The 13,693-nt window shown below is 44.8% G+C and overlaps 1 long non-coding RNA gene across 3 annotated transcripts in view; it reads left to right on the top strand.

The window, feature by feature from the left end:
* LOC145715556 (uncharacterized) overlaps positions 1 to 13,693 on the top strand; it is a 31,444-nt gene that overhangs the window by 7,299 nt on the left and 10,452 nt on the right. For all 3 annotated transcript variants that reach the window (XR_014137792.1, XR_014137793.1, XR_014137794.1), the window contains exons 3-4: positions 2,680 to 2,763; positions 9,463 to 9,543. This is a non-coding gene — a long non-coding RNA (uncharacterized LOC145715556). The remainder of the gene's footprint in view (positions 1 to 2,679; positions 2,764 to 9,462; positions 9,544 to 13,693) is intronic.

Here is a 13,693-nt window from a genome sequence, read left to right as displayed (position 1 = left end):
ATTACAATGCTGATTTGAGAGAAATTTTTTAATTAAAATATGATTCTTAAATACTGCAACTTTATTCCACTTTGCATATAAGCCATTAGGGCTCTTTTAAAAGCATACATTATTCAGAGACATTTGTCCACTATTCCACCCTCATAGATAACCCACATATATATTCTTTACATCATCTGTATCAGTTTAGTACAAGCATCAAGAGATATTCAATAATAATTGATCAGTGTATGCTTTTCCTATGGCTATTTTATGAATGCTGTTGCCACAAGCAAATATTCAAAATAACTAATAAATTAAAATACCAATACATCCTGGACTTCAAAAGAGTTACGTTTTAATTTTGCCATGCTAAGGAGAAGCATGTATGTATTATACTCTGTAAACTTCAAAACCGTCCCTAACCCAAACAACAATTAAGAACAGTTCCTTTGAACCTTCAAGGGGCGTGGTCCGTGGATCTCCGGAAGATCAAGGCACAGCATTTTAAAGCTAAGCTAAAAGGCATGTTTCTTCCACTACTGAGACGCAGAGCTCTGAAAGAATAATAAACTCTCACGATCCAACGTCTTAGCTCATAACTCTGAAGTGACACTCATCAAGTCAACAAATGCCAATAAGCCTGAAAACCTTACCACCCAGAGGGTTGGGCTCCCACGAAGCAAGTAAACCCTAACTGAGTAACCTTGGGGAATTCCCAAATATGAATCACAGCAAATCACCCAACAACGATAAAGGTTGCTCCCGCTCCGACATGAACACATATAGCCAGAAAGCCCCCGTTCACGAGCACACTATGCAAGGCAACACTATCCAGCCTATGGCAGAATGTCAACACGTTTGCATGCTTTTGTCTAAACGACACTTCTCTCCAGAAAGGAGTTGAAGTGACTTACAACAAATGTCATTGCCATGCTTCCCATAACAAAAGTAGGAAATGAGCCTGAGGAAGGGAGAATTTGTGTTCGCTGTTGGAACAAAGACTACTGCTGTCCTTGAGTCTGAAATGTGGTTTTCAGCTTCCTAAGAGCCAGGCCAAAACAAAACTGGGAACAATCAGTGACAGCTTTAATAGTGGAAAAGGAAAAGGTGAAGCAAGTTCTCAATGGAGGTAAAGTTTTCCTGATGCTGCCTTCCAAAAGAAATTTCTCGTGTGGGTGTGGCTTTCTATGTGGGGCAGGGAACAGTATAGCAGCCGGTCTCCTCAACGATACTAACTATTGTATTTAGAAATACCTTTGTTGGGCGTCCAGAACGTGCATTCATTCACACAGCAGTTGTTGGTTAGTCACAGGTGATGTGTGAGGCAACGCTAGGGAAACAGCAGGGGCCAAAATAGTCAAAGGGTCCACTGGTTCTCATGAGCTGGATTCTAGCAAGGCTGGTGGGAAGGAGACAAAACAGATGAGTGGACAAGATAAATGCAGACGGTAGATATGAGGAAAATGCAAAAAGTAACATGCTGGAGAATAAGCTCCCGTAGATTCGGTGCTCAGGGAAGTGCTTTGGGGAGAAGTGACTGAACTAAGGTCTGAATGACAGAAAGGAGGCTGCCCCGTTTAGATGTGAAAGCAGAACGCTCCAGGCAGGGGAAAGAGCAAATGCCAAAGTACAAAGGGGCGGTCCAGCTTGGCAATGTTGCAGGAGCATATGGAAGGCCAGTGTGGCTGAAGCATAATGGGAGAAAAATATGAGCCAGATGAGTTTGGAGAGGCAGCCTGGGGCCAACACAAGTAGGGATTGTAGGCCAAAGTGAGGATTTGGGATGGTTTTCTAATGGAAAGCTAATGAAGATTTCCTGATAGGAAGCTAATTAAGCAGGGGATGATGGGGTCTTATTTATATCCTGAAAAAAATCTTCCTGCTTCTAGGGAAAGAATTGATCATAAGTGACTAGGAGGGAAAGCAGGAGGGCATGAACAGGATTGGGATACAGTCTAGAAATAGAAGTGACTTCCTAGTAGACTGGATCTGGAGAGGGAAACCTGAGGCAACGAGGTGGTTGGAGATACCACTTACTGAGTGGGGATGACATTGGGAACTATGTTTTGAAGGGAAAGCCAGGGGTTCTATTTTGGTAATGCTGGTCGGAGCTGCCCACTGGGGAGCCAAGGGAGGAGATATTAAGTAGGCGGCTTAAATAGCTAGAGTGAAACTCCTTGGGGAGGGGGCTAGAGACACAGCCTTGGGAATCCTGGGCAAATGCATAGAGCTTAAGGCCATGGGACCAGATGAGATCTATCATGGGAGAAAAAGGCCAAGGGCCAAGGCATGGGCACTGCAAATTTTAGAGAGCGAGCAGAGGAGAAGGTCCCGCATAGGAGACAGACAGGGATGGCCAGAGGGCAGGCAAAAAACCAGAGTGTGGTGCTCCACAATCAAGGGAGGGTGGTTTTTCAAAGGCAGAATACTGCAGAATACTGCAGAGAGATGGACGAGCATGAAGACAGTTGAGTGACCATTGGGTTTGGCATTATGGATGCCGCTAATGACAAAACAGCTCCCGGCGGGAAAGAGAAGCCTGAGTAAACTGGGTTCGAGAGAGAATGGAAGGTAATGAGGTAGAGGCTATGACCAGTGCAGTGTGAAGGAGAGCAGAGAAGGGGATAGTAGCTGGAAAGTGGCAAGGGAACCACAGAAGGCTTTGTTTTTTTAAGAACTACTAAAACTTTTTTGTAGGCTGGGAGAATGAACCAGTCAAGGAGAAAGACTGAAGAAGGACTGAAGAAGGGGAACACAGATGGGAGTTAAGCTCTTGAGAAGGTAAAAAAAAAAAAGGGGGGGGGGGGTTGTGATCCTTTAGATAGGAGCTTGGACATGCCATCTGCAATAACACAAGTGAAGACAAAAAATACAGGTATAGACGCACAAAGGTCGCTATATTTGTGGAAGGAAAAGAAGAAGGTCTTTACTGTCATCATTGCTTCTGTTTTCCTGCGAATCAGACCATCAGTTAAAAGGAAGATGGGCAATGAGGACACAGGGCGTTTGGATGTTTCAGGAGAACAAGAAGGTACGAAGTAGCCAACATTTCTCAGTCTTACAACTCTGAAATATCAACCTGATCTGACTGATCTACTAAATCCGCCTTGTTATTCTGAGTGTATGAAGATAATGTCTCCACTGATCTCTTTCTACCTGCAAAGCAATCCGCTTAGATAGGGACACCCAATATCTCAACTACCAGGCAGCAAACATTGGTTTATTCGTGTTCCTAAGCTATAAAGGGATGGGTCAAAGTATTTGTTCACCAAAGCATTCCATCTCACCCTTTTGTGTGTGCGCTCCTTACAGCTCAATACCTGCCACTATTACTACACAATAAGTAAAAGTTTGTGAGATATTGCCATGTGCCCAGCACCGTGCCGAGTCCTTTACGTGTTGTTTTTTTAATACTCCCCGCAAGTAAATGAGCAGTATGTACCATTATTCCAGTTTTAAGAATGATGATGCGGAAGCTGACATAGGCTAAATTACATCAATATTAGAGAAGGGGCGGGACAGAGAGTCAGCAATTATTAATCATGCCATGTAGTTATAAATGGAGTTGTGTAAACAAACGGAAAACCAAAGCCTAATCAGGGATTCCCAGTTGTAAAGAATTTGCTCATAGAGAAAAAACAAAAACAACAAGACAAAAAACACACAACAAACGATAAAGTCAAAACTTAAATAAAATGACCTGTAAGTGATTTGCTATAGAAAATTAAAATACTTCAGAGAAAAAGACCAAAACTGGAAAATGGGAATTTAGAAACCTCTGTTGACAAAACTGGGTCTGTTGAAAAAGAAATTCAACCCCTGCTGTACTGGTAAAATGTCTGATAGCTGACTTTTTTGGTTGTGGTCAGCTGGTGGGGGTGGGGGGAGGTTTGTAGTAATTGTCAACTTCCAACTCTCACCATGGAGAGACAGCAGTGTGACGTCAACCGGCTCAAAAAACAAAAATCCTTTGAAATTTACCAGTCGGCTCTTGTGAGGTCACCCCAGCACACCATGGGAGGCAGTTAGAATGAATCCTTCTGGAACCACCAGAACTCATGTTCCCTCCGGCAGGTCTAGCAAGATCTCAGACTGTCAGCTGTCCGAGATTATAGCCCCCCCACCCCAGGAGCCAAGTCAATGAAATAAAAAGAGAACTCCAGCCCCGAATTATGCTGAGTCTAATGTATTTTTGATACTAGGGTTAGGAAAAGTATAACAGACCAGCTTGCTTTAGTCTTTGCATTTTGCTGGTACTTCCTCTTTTTTCCAAAATATGGAAAAGATGAAGTGAAGAAGATATAATCACATCTAGAGGTTCAGAGTAGTCATTTCCTGGGTAACTCCGGGTCTATGTCCTCAAGCAGGAGTCATGGCTTCTTCCAGCAAGTGCCCAGGAAGTCAGTGTTGATTTATTGGATAATGTAAGTGACTGAGTTTTCTGAATGAAAACAATTCAGACACAGATTTAGCTTAATGCCATTTTAAACAAAGGATTCGTTGACCTTCTGGTTTCAGGTTTAAGAATATGAATACTCATGGGGCACCTGGGTGGCTCAATCGGTTGAGCTTCCAACTTCTGCTCAGGTCACGATCTCACAGTTCATGGGTTCACGCCCCGCATCGGCCTCTGTGCTGACAGCTCAGAGCCTGCTTCCGATTCTGTGTCTCCCTCTCTCTCTGCCCTTTCCCCATTCATGCTGTCTCTCTCTGTCTCTCAAAAATGAATAAATGTTAAAAAAAAAATTTTTTAAAGAATATGAATACTCACAAAAGCGGTGCATTTATAACGTCATGGGTGATTGTCGTGTGAACTTTCAGAATTACATATTTGCAGTTTCATCTCTGAGTCAAGTCGGAACAAGTTTGGTGGAGAGTGCCAGGTTGAAAAACGACTCTGAGGTAGACTCAAGCTTTCAGACATGTTCCCTAAGGGTTGTTTTTTCAATTGTTTGCTCTTTGTTTTTAATATTAATGCTCCTGACATCATAAAAGCACTGCATTCTAAATAAAAAATCAAAACATTCAAGAGCCCAGTCAATGCTGTCCAAAACTGAGATTCTAGATAAATATCTCAAGCAACTAGTGGTGTAAACAGCATCATTAAAAACAAGGAGAATCAGGGGCGCCTGGGTGGCTCAGTCGGTTAAGCGTCCGACTTCGGCTCAGGTCATGATCTCGCGGTCCGTGAGTTCAAGCCCCGCGTCGGGCTCTGTGCTGACTGCTCAGAGCCTGGAGCCTGTTTCACATTCTGTGTCTCCCTCTCTCTCTGACCCTCCCCCGTTCATGTTCTGTCTCTCTCTGTCTCAAAAATAAATAAACGTTAAAAAAAAAAAAATTAAAAAAAAAAAAAAAAACAAGGAGAATCAAGCAACAGGAGAGCTAGTGATTAAGAACATTCATTTGTTCACTCATTGAATATTTACTGGGTGCTTCTTAAGTGCCAGGCATAGTTCAGACTCCCTGAGACTGATCGTTCTTCCTAAAGAACAAAGATCCAGATGTGAAAAGCACTAGGGTAGCTGAAACAGAATGGAAAAAAAGGGCAACAGATAGAGATAGCCTGAGGGACGGAAGATGGGGCGGGGATCCAGATCCTGTAGTGCCTGGTAGGATATTGTGAGGGCTTAAGGCTTTTCTGGGAGGGACATGGGAAACCATATCATGGTTTTGCAGTAATCCAGGCAAGAGGCAATGGTGAGCAGACCAGGGTAGTAGCAGTAGAGAAGTGGTCAGATTCTGGATATATTTGAAGGTTGAGCCAATTAAAATTCCTGATAGACTGATATGAAACGCAGTCAGTTATGAATCTGAGCACTTGGAAGTTGTCTACTGAGATGGGGAAGGCTGTGGACAGAGTAGGTTGTCAGAGGCATGGTGGGATAGGGCAGACCAGGGGTTCGGTGTTAGACATGTTCCCTATGAGATGTCCATTACATATCCAAGTGGAGATGGCAAGTGGGAGGCTGGATGTATAAATCCGGAGCCCAGGACAGAGGTCTGGGATGGGGAGATAAACTTGGCTGTGGTCAGCATGTAGTTGGCATGAGACTATATGAGGTCACCAAAGGAAGAAATACAGCTACAGAAAAGAGGGCCAAGGACACTCTAGGACATTCCAATATGAACGGGTTGGGAGAAGATAAGGAACAAAGGAGATAGATATGGAAAAGTGACATCCGGTGAAGAAGGAGAAAAACCAAAAGAGTGTGGGGTCCTGCAAACCAAAAGAAGGAAGAGTGTCTAGGAAGAGGGCATGATCAGCCGTGTCAATGTCGTTAACCAGCTGCACCATCAGAGACTGAAAATTACCACTGGGTAATCTGAAAACTGGAGAGACTAACAGGAAGTTTCCAAATAAATTTTGATGTACACAGCTCCATGCACACACTCCAAACTTGGCCCTTTTATTATGCTGTTCACATGTTTCTCTCCACATGTTTCTTGTTCAAGAAACAATTTTGTGAGTTTCTTGAAGATAGGGACTTTGTCTTATTCAACTTTATATGCCTTAGCCTAATCCAATGTATCCAGTTTACTGTTGCCGACCACAAATTTATGACCACAAATTTAGTGGCTTAAAACAACGCAGCTCTGGGGCACCTCAGTTGATTAAGTGTCCAACTCTTGATCTCAGCTCAGGTCATGGGTTCTCAACCCACGGTTCGTGGGTTTGAGTCCCTCATCAGGCTCCGCACTGTCAGTACGGGGCCTGCTTGGGGTTCTCTCTCTCTCTCCCTCTCTCTATCTCTATCTCTCTACCCCAATCACATGCTCTCTGTCTCTCTCTGTCTGTCTCTCTCTCCCAAAATAAATAAATACATTTAAAAAAAAGTCACAGTTCTGTAAATTAGAGGCCAGACACAGGTCTCACTGGGCTAAAATCAAGGTGTCCATGGAGTGTTCATTTCTGTTTTTTCCAGCCTTATTCCATGGTTGGTGGCCCCTTCCTCCATCTTCAAAGCCACATCTCCCTCTCACTCTGAAATCAACTGGGAGACAGTCTCTGATTTTAAGGAGGCATATAATTACATTTCTCCACCCCCCAATTATCCAGGGTAACATCTCCATCTCGAGGTTCTGAATTGAATCACGTCTGCAAAGACCCTTTTGCTTCGTAAGATAGCATATTCACAGGCTTCTGAGGATTAAGACAGGGCCATCCCTGGAGGTCATTACTCTGCCTATCATACCAAGTGACTGACACATAGATAAGCAGGCATTTGGAATACAAAGCTTCTACAGTTTTCCTTTTGACATTTATCACACTGCATCAAAGGCCTAAATTCCTCAAAAGACTGCACTCCCTCCAAGAGCGGATATATTACACCTTCGTTCTTTACTGTATTCCCAACACTTAACACAGGTCAAGAAATAGGTGCTTAATTAATATTTGTCGAATGAATGAATAAGTGAGCAAACCTATTCTTTCCCGTCAGCTGCTAGAGGGGAAATCTCCTCTCTGAGTTTAGCAGATAATGTCTGAACCTTTCAAGAGAAATAGGGCTCCTTCTCCAGGAACAGGTTTTTACCTTCCTTGTCCTCTCTTACGTCTGATCTAACAGGCTATGCGTGGTCTAGCTCGGCATAGACAACTTCTCTACATAACACGGAAGTGTCCCAAGACAGACTTTTCTACACCTTGCTTTTTCATTTGATGAGGTCAATCTTTCCGACAGCTGCTTAGGATGCCATTATTAAACAGAAATGCAAGAACTTAGGACACCTTTATAAATAGGGCACTAAGGTGGTAACTCGAATGTGGTAGGATTTCAGGCATCGGAGGCAGAGAGAATGTGACCCGTCCTGTGTGGAAAGGACACAGAAAGAACCGGAGGGGGGGGGGGGGGGACAGGGTGCAGCCGGAAGCCCAGATGTGGGTCGCAGGCAGATCTTAAAGAATGTTAACATAGAGAAGCCTGCAACAACCAGAAGGCAGCCAAAGAAACCTGGATGCAAGGAGAGGGAAGGCCAAGGGAGCCGGAAGAATGGGCACTGAGGGCTCTTCACAACCCATTGCCACCCACTCAACCAGGTGCATCTTCCTCTGCCCCCTAAGTGTCTCCACGCCTTGGAGCAGATGCGGGTCCTCTCCGCACCCCCACCCCTCGGTGAGCGAGCACATTCCTCTGCTCACATCCTCCTGCTTCCCGGGATGCATCGGAAACCATGGAGCACACCCTCCTGCCTGGGCTGTCACCTACCCAGGTTTCCGGGTTCCCCTCGACCGACTGGTATTCCTGCCACGTCTCTGAACTTCCTTCAGTCATTCTCTGGATTCACATTCGTATTAGTTTCCCAGGATTGCTGTAACAAGTACCACAAGCTTTGTGGCTGAACACAACCGAGACGTACGGTCTCACGGTTCTGGAGGCTAGAAGTTCAAAAGCAAGGGGTCCGCAGAGCCATGCTCCTTCTGAAACCTGTAAGGGGGACTCCTTCCTTGTCTCTTCCAGCTTCTGGTGTTTGTTGGCAGTCCTTGGCTCATGGCTACGTCACTCTGATCTCTGCTTTCCTTATCACACGGCTATCTCCCTGTGGGCCTCTACCTTGTCTTTTTTTCTGAGCGTCTCCTCCTCTTGTCAGGAGACCAGTCATATCAGATAAAGGGCCCACCTGCTCCAGCTTGACCACATCTTAATTAAACTAACTATATTTGCAGTGACCTTATTTCCAAACACGGTCACGTTCACAAGCATGTGAACCCCCTGGTTCAGGAGTAGGATCTACTGCATCCTACAGTGGGGAGGGATGCAGTTCAACTTAGAACATCCTCCTAGAAAACCACGGTCTACAGAGACCCCCTCAGAATGCACAAGATAATCCTTTGAGGAAAGAGAAGAAAATATTAAAATTCTGTTTAATTTATTTTTTTTTAAAGGCGATAGGCCTTCTTAATGTTTACTGTGTTACCGATACTGGTGATTTCCCCCATGTTCTATTTGTCAGCGTCCTATGTCCTGCCCTATGAGTCCTGGGGGCATAGCAGAGGGAATAGCAGACACTTTCAAGTAAAGAAGGGGTTGATGGAAGGACCCCTGCGTCTTGTGTGAGTTCAGTGTATCCCCGCATATTGCAATTTACGTGAGTCAGGATAACATCCAGGTGACCACTTTTATAAAAACAACACATTTATACGGCAGAATCTTTATAATGCTTGGTACTGAGATAAAGCACGACCAGGGAATTACTCTAAAATGCAATCGAAAGACGAGGTTCTACTTTATTTTACAAAATTAAAGATTTTCCAATTCTGCTCACCTTTTCTGTCCTGTGATGACTAATAAGTAGCACGCTGCCTAGCAAATATCGTTGGGGAAAAAAATGAAAGTCTGGGAGCCACAACTAGAAAACCATCGTAAAGCTAGGCGTTGCATGGGGGGGATGGGCTAAATGGGCGATGGGCGTTAAGGAGGGCACTTGTTGGGATGAGCACTGGGTGTTATACGGAAGTGATGAATCACCGAATTCTATTCCTAGGTCTTCTGTGGAAGCATGCACTGGAAAATCTCCACCTGCTGGCAAAGAGATGCATGGGGAAAGGCGTCAAGTGGGAAACAGGTAGTCTCCAAAAAGGATCTTTAACTTCGTGCTTGGCCCCACACCATCTGGGGTTTTGAAACTATATTAATTGCATGACCAGGCACCTTGAAGCCAAGAAACTGGCATTAAAATTGTTTTTAAGGGTGCCTGCGTGGTTCAGTCGGTTGGGCGTCTGACTTCGGCTCGGGTCATGATCTCACGGTTCTTGGGTTGGCACCTGCGTCGGGCTCTGTGCTGCCAGCTCGGAGCCTGCAGCCTGCTGCGGATTCTGCGTCTCCCTCTCTCTCTGCGCCTCCCCTGCTTGCCCTCTGTGTCTCTCTCTCAAAAACAAACATTAAAAAAATATTTTTAAAAAAATATTTTTAATCTACTTTACACTCCTGGCAGAAGCAAACTAAAGCAAAGTAAAACCAACTCGGAGGGACACAACCTCAACCTAGGTTGGATATGATTCTTTTCAATACAGTTTTTTTTCATGAGTAAAATAGCTGCCTGGTTAAAAACTAGTTGAGTTGTGGGAGTCCAGGTTAGAGGTTCTGGCACATGGGTGGGAGTGGGGTGGAAACTAGGAGGCGGATTGAAAGATTTTAGAGGATCTCAGTAGCCTTTGAGGACTGATACGAATGTTTGGGGGGGGGTGGGGCGGTGGTGAGAATGAAAGCATAAGAATGACTTCCTGGTTTTTACCTTGCACCCCTGGGTGAAAGAATGTTGTCTTATGCTAAGAGGGCAAGCAGGAGTGGAAGCAGCTTTGTGGGGTAAGAAAGTTCGTTCAGCTCAGGACACGTTGAGCTAGAATTGCCTATTCCGGCCTGGAGCTGAAGATAAAAACTCAGACAGATGTTGTCAGCAGATATAAATGGTAATCTGAGCCACAGGAATGGATAGGAAGGGCCAGGAAGTACAGCTTTTAGAGGATGCGTGGAGAAACAGAGGCCAACCAAGAGAGGTAGGAGGAAAGTCAGCAAACTCTTGGGTCACAGAGGCCAAATATCAGTAAATATTAAATACAAGCAATATTGACCAAGGTCAATAGCCACTTGCCTTCTGTCATCCCCACACAGGGCACAGCTTGTCGAAACACTCAGAACACTTCTGAGCCACACCTCTGCCCGATTTTCACTCATGAGAGAGCAAATAAACCCGACGCACCCGACACAGCAAGGCTGTGTTTGCACCGTTGATCGCAATTATTCGGGACATTTATTTGTTCTTCTTTTTTGGTATTTCAAAGTTTCAGTTAACGTGCAGAGCAAGAGTGATGATTACAACAGTGAACCCTCCACACTAGCAAATGGTCAACCCATTGATATGAGAACCACGGGTTTGCCTAAATGATGGCGGAAGGTCTGTATAATGACGTTTCCTCCAAATGAGGCTGTCCAGGGACTCAGAGGTCCTGTGTGCTGATCTCCCTATCATCAGTCTGTGTGCATTACACATGTGTTGGGAACGGGCTGAGTTCGGACATTAGGCTAGCAAATTTGGGGTCACGGGACTTGTGGCCACATCTTGGCCTATTCCCTCAATATTTGCCCATTGTTCAACGTTCTTCTCAAATTGGGATTCCAACACACATCTTTCCTTGACCATTTCAGCCTGTGGATGTTTCTCCTTCCTACAACCTTCTATCACATTTTCTCATTCACCTGGTTCTTCCTAGCATTTGCTTTGAGATTCCCTTCATTCTTGATCTTACTTCTCTGAGTTATTTGTTGTCATTTGGAAGGCTAGCGAAGGCCTTGACAACTTTTATTCATTCCCCTGGAAGCTCAGATGTACCTACATCCTTGGCATAGTTGTTACTAATAACTTATCACTACTTACATAATTGTAATTAAAACATATTTATAATCATATATAAGCATAATTATGGCATGCTCAGAGTTTTAAAGTCAAAGGTCTTCCTCCCCAGGACTGTTTTGTGTTGTGTTGTGTTGTGTTGTGTTGTTTCTGAAGCAATTCATTAATTATTGAGGAATAGAGGGGAGGAGATCATAGAGTAGGCTAAGACCATGTCTAGGCTAGGTACCATACAAATGATTTACTTCTTTCATACATTTGAACGTTAAAAAACAGGACTGAATCAAAGAATCATATATTATAGAATGATAATGTGCCAGTCATCGATTTGTCATATCTCATCTGCAAATCTACCCTTCATTGCCCAACATGTGGTACTGGGGTGGGAGCCTGAAAATATTTCTCTTTACCCGATGATGGCATGATGTTACGCTTTGTCAGTAGAGGGTTCTGGAAGGACACCGCAGGAGAGCGGTAGAAAGGGACTTCTCTTCCTGGTTCTGACATGCTTTCTTCTTTCTCGTGTGCCTTACCTGCGGCAGGGGGCCAGGGGATGGGGCACACGCACCTCAAGCAAGTTTCCGTGCAACCCTCAATGGCAGCTTCTGTGGGCTTCCACAAGCTCCTTAGTGGGCTTCCCAGCAAGACCCACAGCACTCCCAAGGGCAGTTTCTCAACAAATTTCTCTAGTGCCTCAGTGTCATGACTCCTTGCCTGCCTGCCCAGCCCGGTAACACCTCAAAGAATTTCTGTGCCATTCACTGGATTACAGCTACCTGGTCCTCACATCAGCCTTGGGGATAGGGACTCTCCAACTTGTTCCTTCCTTGGATACTCTGTCTCAGCCCGAGGACAAGCCTGAGGCCGCGCCCTCTAGGTGCTATTCTAATACTCTGCAGAGTTCACTTCACCCCCCAGTAACTAGTTCTCTGTTATTAGTGAATGATTCCGTGTGTTGAACTTCCCCTGTTCCAAGTACTGTGTGGTTTCTGTCTCCTAACTGGATCCCAAGTCACACAGGTAGAAGGAAAGGGAATCATTTTGTACAACCCCTTCACTTTATAGGTGATGAGATTGAGCCAGAAGTACAAGGAGGTGGACCAGAAAAATAAACGCCTCGCCCAAGTCACACAGCTAGGGAGCAGTAGCATCAGAGGTGGAGGTCACATGATGGTCAATGTAAGTCGTGACTTCACCATACTAACCTGGCACAATAGATGGGCGTTGAGTGAATGGATTAATGGATTAAGGCTCCCAGAGCAATGCTTTGTTAGGGAAACTTGACCAATAGCTTGACTTCAGTCCACAGATGTTCAGGGAATTTGGGGTGATTTCTCGAGGGCATTTGCCCCTCCAGATTCCCGAGCCTCAAACATCCTTGGCCAGAAGGCCTATCTGTGTATCTCAGTGCCCACCCACTGACTTTCCAGATCACCCAGGACGCCTAAATATTCACCAGATGGTGGGAGCTTCCCTGGCCGGGTCCCAACCTAATTGCTTTGTGGTATCCTAGGGAAGACAGCTCTCTGTTGTGGGTGAAAACTAATGACGGTGAAGAAAGCCCCTCCAGAACTTCCCCCATCTCCCACCCGTGCTCACGAAATCCCCACAATCCACAAAGCAATGGTTTGGGTTCTGTAATTAACAGTCTGTCTTTTCCAAGAATGGGTTTTGGCATTGTGGGTGCCAATACACAGACTCTTTGAAGCATTGGCCTGGGCCCAGGAGTTGCTTCTGATTTCTAATTAGGGCGTGTTTAGATAGCAAGAGAAGAAAGGCCAGTCTAGCATTGTGATTAGAATAAGAAGGCGGGTGGGTTAGCCTCAGGCAGACTTGTTTTAGACAAGTAGTTCTGATAAGTTCAGTGAAAGGAAAGGGATTTTCAAGGTAGGAAGATAAAGTGGAAAGAACACTAGCTTTGAAGTCCAGCTCCTAGAGGTCAAGTCCCAGCTATGCTAGGAATTGGTTTTATGAACCTGGGCAAGTCACTTTTCCATTGGAGCCTTAATAGTCTCACCCATGGAAGGTTGACCTACATGATTTCCGGATCCCAGCACTAACATTCTAAGAGATTATAGGATTCAGGGGTTCCTGGAAGGAAATAGGAAAATGCCTCTCCTCTTCATCCACTGCTCCTTGCAAGAAATTGACTCCTGTGTGTTTCCGAGGAAGAGTTATTCTTTTGAAAAATGAGAGTTTCACTTTGTACCTGTCTAGGAAGAAATAACCCACAGTACTTTTTGTATGCATTAATTCATTCAGTTCTTCTCTGAGCACCTTCCAGGGCTGAAGGAGGCAGCCAGGTCCTAATCATCTTTCAGTTTGCACTGAAACTCACTGCATGATTAATCCTATAACCTGTGGA

Source organism: Panthera onca, chromosome B3 (genome assembly GCF_046562875.1).
Source record: "Panthera onca isolate mPanOnc1 chromosome B3, mPanOnc1 haplotype 2, whole genome shotgun sequence".
NCBI lineage: Eukaryota > Metazoa > Chordata > Mammalia > Carnivora > Felidae > Panthera > Panthera onca.
Note: the sequence above shows the minus strand (reverse complement) of the source record. Positions and strands in the feature narration are given on the sequence as shown.